This window comes from Triticum dicoccoides, chromosome 6A (genome assembly GCF_002162155.2).
Source record: "Triticum dicoccoides isolate Atlit2015 ecotype Zavitan chromosome 6A, WEW_v2.0, whole genome shotgun sequence".
Lineage (NCBI taxonomy): Eukaryota > Viridiplantae > Streptophyta > Magnoliopsida > Poales > Poaceae > Triticum > Triticum dicoccoides.
Genome location: NC_041390.1, coordinates 569,573,362 through 569,579,872, shown reverse-complemented (window position 1 = coordinate 569,579,872; position 6,511 = coordinate 569,573,362).

The window sequence follows — 6,511 nt, the reverse complement described above, 5'->3', positions numbered from 1 at the left end:
AACCTAAGCTGTCGTTTCTAAAAGTTTGGGGATGCGATGCTTATGTCAAGAAACTTCAACCTGAAAAGCTCGAACCAAGTCGGAAAAATGCGTATTCATAGGATACCCTAAAGAAACTATTGGGTATACCTTCTACCTCAGATCCGAAGGCAAGATCTTTGTTGCCAAGAATGGATCCTTTCTAGAGAAGGAGTTTCTCTCCAAAGAAGTAAGTGGGAGGAAAGTAGAACTTGATGAAGTATTACCTCTTGAACCGGAAAGTGGCGCAACTTAGGAAAATGTTCCTGTGGTGCCTGCACCAATTAGAGAGGAAGTTAATGATGATGATCAAGATACTTCTGATCAAGCTCCTACTGAAATTTGAAGGTCCACAAGGACACGTTCCGCACCAGAATGGTACGGCAACCCTATCTTGGAAATCATGTTGTTAGACAACGGTGAACCTTCGAACTATGAAGAAGCGATGGTGGGCCCGGATTCCGACAAATGGCTGGAAGCCATGAAATCCGAGATAGGATCCATGTATGAAAACGAAGTATGGACTTTGACTGACTTGCCCGTTGAGCGGCGAGCCATAGAAAATAAATGGATCTTTAAGAAGAAGACAGACGTGGATGGTAATGTGACCATCTATAAATCTCGGCTTGTCGCTAAGGGTTATCGACAAGTTCAAGGGGTTGACTACGATGAGACTTTCTCACCGGTAGCGAAGCTGAAGTCCGTCCGAATCATGTTAGCAATTGCCGCATTCTATGATTATGAGATATGGCAAATGGACGTCAAAACGGCATTCCTTAATGGTTTCCTTAAGGAAGAATTGTATATGATGCAGCCGGAAGGTTTTGTCGATCCTAAGAATGCTGACAAGGTGTGCAAGCTCCAATGCTCGATTTATGGGCTGGTGCAAGCATCTCGGAGTTGGAACATTCACTTTGATGAGATGATCAAAGCGTTTGGGTTTATGCAGACTTATGGAGAAGCCTGCGTTTACAAGAAAGTGAGTGGGAGCTCTGTAGCATTTCTCATATTATATGTAGATGACATACTTTTGATGGGAAATGATATAGAACTTTTGGACAGCATTAAGGCCTACTTGAATAAGAGTTTTTCAATGAAGGACCTTGGAGAAGCTGCTTATATATTAGGCATCAAAATCTATAGAGATAGATCAAGACGCCTCATAGGTCTTTCACAAAGCACATACCTTGATAAGATATTGAAGAAGTTCAATATGGATCAGTCTAAGAAGGGGTTCTTGCCTGTGTTGCAAGGTGTGAAATTGAGCTCAGCTCAATGTCCCACCACGGTAGAAGATATAGAAGAGATGAGTGTCATCCCCTATGCCTCAGCCATAGGTTCTATTATGTATGCCATGCTGTGTACCAGACCTGATGTAAACCTTGCCGTAAGTTTGGTAGGTAGGTACCAAAGTAATCCCGGCAAGGAACACTGGACAGCGGTCAAGAATATCCTAAAGTACCTGAAAAGGACTAAGGAAATGTTTCTTGTTTATGGAGGTGACGAAGAGCTCGTCGTAAAGGGTTACGTCGACGCTAGTTTCGACACAAATCTAGATGACTCTAAGTCACAAACCGGATACGTGTATATTTTGAATGGTGGGACAGTAAGCTGGTGCAGTTGCAAGCAGAGCGTCATGGCGGGATTTACATGTGAAGCGGAGTACATGGCAGCCTCGGAGGTAGCGCATGAAGCAATTTGGGTGAAGGAGTTCATCACCGACCTAGGAGTCATACCCTATGCGTCGGGGCCGATCAAACTCTTCTGTGACAACACTGGAGCTATTGCACTTGCCAAGGAGCCCAGGTTTCACAAGAAGACAAGGTACATCAAGCGTCGCTTCAACTCCATTCGTGAAAATGTTCAAGATGGAGACATAGATATTTGTAAAGTACATACGGACCTAAATGTAGCAGATCCGTTGACTAAACCTCTCCCTAGAGCAAAACATGATCAACACCAGAATTCCATGGGTGTTCGATTCATCACAATGAAACTAGATTATTGACTCTAGTGCAAGTGGGAGACTATTGGAAATATGCCCTAGAGGCAATAATAAAAGGATTATTATTATATTTCCTTGTTCATGATAATTGTCTTTTATTCATGCTATAATTGTGTTATCCGGAAATCGTAATACATGTGTGAATACATAGACACCAACATGTCCCTAGTAAGCCTCTAGTTGACTAGCTCGTTGATCAACAGATAGTCATGGTTTCCTGACTATGGACATTGGATGTCATTGATAACAAGATCACATCATTAGGAGAATGATGTGATGGACAAGACCCAATCCTAAACATAGCACAAGATCGTATAGTTCATTTGCTAGAGTTTTTCCAATGTCAAGTATCTTTTCCTTAGACCATGAGATTGTGTAACTCTCGGATACCGTAGGAGTGCTTTGGGTGTACCAAACGTCACAACGTAACTGGGTGACTATAAAGGTATACTACGGGTATCTCCGAAAGTGTCTGTTGGGTTGACACGGATCAAGACTGGGATTTGTCACTCCGTAAGACGGAGAGGTATCTCTGGGCCCACTCGGTAATGCATCATCATAATGAGCTCAAAGTGACCAAGTGTCTGGTCACGGGATCATGCATTACGGTATGAGTAAAGTGACTTGCCGGTAACAAGATTGAATGAGGTATTGGGATACCGATGATCAAATCTCGGGCAAGTAACGTACCGATTGACAAAGGGAATTGTATACGGGGTTGCTTGAATCCTCGACATCGTGGTTCATCCGATGAGATCATCGAGGAGCATGTGGGAGCCAACATGGGTATCCAGATCGGGCTGTTGGTTATTGACCAGAGAGCCATCTCGGTCATGTCTACATGTCTCCCGAACCCGTAGGGTCTACACACTTAAGGTTCGGTGACGCTAGGGTTGTAGAGATATAATATGCAGTAACCCGGAAGTTGTTCGGAGTCCCGGATGAGATCCCAGACGTCACGAGGAGTTTCGAAATGGTCCGAGGTGAAGAATTATATATAGGAAGTGCAGTTTCGGCCATCGGGACAGTTTCCGGGGTCACCAGTATTGTACCAGGACCACCGGAAGGGTCCCGGGGGTCCACCGGGTGGGGCCACCCATCCCGGAGGGCCCCATGGGCCAAAGTGGGAAGGGGAACCAGCCCATAGTGGGCTGGTGCGCCCCCCTTGGCCCACCCCATGCGCCTAGGGTTGGGAACCCTAGGGTGGGGGGGCGCCCCACCTGGCTTGGGGGGCGCCCCACCTGGCTTGGGGGGCACTCCACCCCTTGGCCGCCCCCCCCCCCTAGGAGATCCCATCTCCTAGGTCCGGCGCCCCCCCTAGGGGAGCCTATATAAAGGGGGGAGGGAGGGGCAGCCGCACCCTTGAGTCTTGGCGCCTCCCTCTCCCCTGCTACACCTCTCCCTCTCGTAGTAGAACGGCGAAGCCCTGCTGCGGTGACCCCTGCATCCACCACCACGCCGTCGTGCTGCTGGATCTTCATCAACCTCTCCTCCCCCCTTGCTGGATCAAGAAGGAGGAGACGTCACGCTGACCGTACGTGTGTTGAACACGGAGGTGCCGTCCGTTCGGCGCTAGGATCTCCGGTGATTTGGATCACGTCGAGTACGACTTCCTCATCCCCGTTCTTTGAACGCTTCCGTGCGTGATCTACGAAGGTATGTAGATGCAATCCGATCACTCGTTGCTAGATGAACTCATAGATGGATCTTGGTGAAACCGTAGGAAAAATTTTGTTTTCTGCAACGTTCCCCAACACAAGGTTCATGTTTTGTTGCTCCTTTTCCCTGTTTCTTCCGCCTGAGCGGTAGTACCGCTCGTGTGCGGGCTGAGCACATAACGGTTGGATTTCCCCCCTCCTATAAAAGGGGGTCTTCTTCATCATTGAACCTTATCCTTTGAGCTCGTGTTCTTCCCCCATTTTTGACCTTCTTCGAGCTTGCTAACTCTCAATCCCTACATGGATTCTTGCTAGTTTTTGAGGGAGAAGAGAGAGGAGATCTAGATCCACATTTCCACCAATCACTTTCTCCTCTATGTGAGGGGAGCCCCTTGGATCTAGATCTTGGAGTTCTTGGTGTTCTCTTTCTTGTTCTTCCTCTCATTTTCCTCCCTAGCATTAGTTGCTTCAGTGGGATTTGAGAGAGAAGGACTTGGGCACTCTGTGTGCCCTTGCCATTGCATTTGGTGCATCGGTTTGAGTTCTCCACGTGATACGTGGAAGTTACAAGTTGAGAAGCTTATTACTCTTGGGTGCTTGGTACCCTTGAGCTTGTTCCTCTTGGGTGCTTGGGCGCCCTAGATGGTTGTTGGTGTTCGGAGCTCAATCATTGTGGTGCAAAGCTCCGGGCAAGCGTCGGGGTCTCCAATTAGGTTGTGGAGATCGCCTCGAGCAATTTGACGGGTACCGGTGACCGCCCCCAAGGGTTGCCAAAGTGTACGGGTTTGGTGACCGCCCCCAAGGGTTTCCATTTGTACAGGTTCGGTGACCGCCCTCAAGGGTCCCTTAGTGGAATCACGGCATCTTGCATTGTGCGAGAGCGTGAGGAGATTACGGTGGCCCTAGTGGCTTCTTGGGGAGCATTGTGCCTCCACACCGCTCCAAACGGAGATTAGCATCCGCAAGGGTGTGAACTTCGGGATACATCATCGTCTCCTCGTGCCTCGGTTATCTCTTACACGAGCCCTTTACTTATGCACTTTACTTTGTGATAGCCTTATTGTTTCTTGTCATATATCTTGCTATCACATAGTTGCTTATCTTTCTTAGCATAAGTTGTTGGTGCACATAGGTGAGCCTAGTTGTATTAGGTTTTGTGCTTGGCAAATTAACCGCTAGGTTTATTCCGCATTTGTTCAAGCCTAAACCATAATTATTTTAAAACGCCTATTCACCCCCCCTCTAGGCGACATCCACGATCTTTCAGGTAGGACATCATCATAATGTGCACATTGTGATCAAGGACTTGATCACGGGATGATGTGTTACGGAACGAGTAAAGAGACTTGCCGGTAACGAGATTGAACAAGGTATTGGGGTACCGACAATCGAATCTCGGGCAAGTATCATACCGATGGACAAAGGGAATTGTATACGGGATTGATTGAATCCTTGACATCGTGGTTCATCCGATGAGATCATCATGGAGCATGTGGGAGCCAACATGGGTATCCAGATCCCACTGTTGGTTATTGACCGGAGAGTTGTCTCGGCCATGTCTGCATGACTCCCGAGCCCTAGGGTCTACACACTTAAGGTTCGATGACGCTAGGGTTATAGGGAATAGATGTACGTGGTTACCGAATGTTGTTCAGAGTCCCGAATGAGATCCCAGATGTCACGAGGAGTTCTGGAATGGTTCGGAGGTAAAGATTTATATATGGGAAGTCATCATACGGTCACCGGAACAATTCGGGGGTTACCGGTATTGTACCGAGACCACCGGAGGGGTTCCGGGGGTCCACCGGGAGGGTCCACCTGCCCCGGAGGGCCCTATGGGCTGTATGTGGAGAGGGACCAGCCCCTTATTGGGCTGGGCGCCTCCCCCCCTAGGGCCCATGCGCCTAGGATTTGGGGGAACCCTAAAGGGGGGCGCCCCCCTTGCCTTGGGGGGCAAGGCAACCCCCCTTGGCCGCCGCCCCCTCCTCAGATTGGATCTGAGGGGGCCGGCCCCCCTCTCCCTTGCCCCTATATATATGTGGGGATTAGGAGGGCAGCCGCACCCAAGTTCTGGCGCAGCCCTCCCCCTCTCCGAAGTCCTCCTCTTCTCCTACGGTGCTTGGCGAAGCCCTGCAGGATTACCACGCTCCTGCTTTACCACCATGCCGTCGTGCTGCTGCTGGATGGAGTCTTCCCCAACCTCTCCTTCCCCCCTTGCTGGATCAAGGCGTAGGAGACATCACCGGTCTGTACGTGTGTTGAACGTGGAGGTGTCATCCGTTCGGCACTAGGATCATCGGTGATTTGGATCACGACGAGTACGACTCCATCAACCCCGTTCACTTGAACGCTTCCGCTTAGCGATCTACAAGGGTATGTAGATGCACTCCCCTTCCCCTCGTTGCTAGATTACTCCATAGATTGATCTTGGTGATGCGTAGAAAATTTTAAATTTTTGCTACGTTCCCCAACAGTTTAAACATTTTTTTATCAGCTCACACTTTGGATAGTGTGTGCAAGGAGCAAGGACGTAGTACCAACCCAATTAATCCACGACCGTTGATCTGTTTGTGTGCGTGCGTGGTGCTACCTCAAATGCCGACCTAATTGCAGTGACACGTTCGGTTTGGTGAAAATGGGCACCCTCATGTCGTGAAATAAGATCATTTCTTTCTACGCGCAAAAAATGGTACCATGTGAATAATCTCGTGCCAAAGAACGCGTGCGGTTCACCTGAGCTCGCAGGGACCAGGTTGAACAATGGTGGTGCCGGTGGGGAGGTGGGGGTTGGGGCTGCAAGGGTAGCACGCCATTGCCGCCAGGGGTGGAG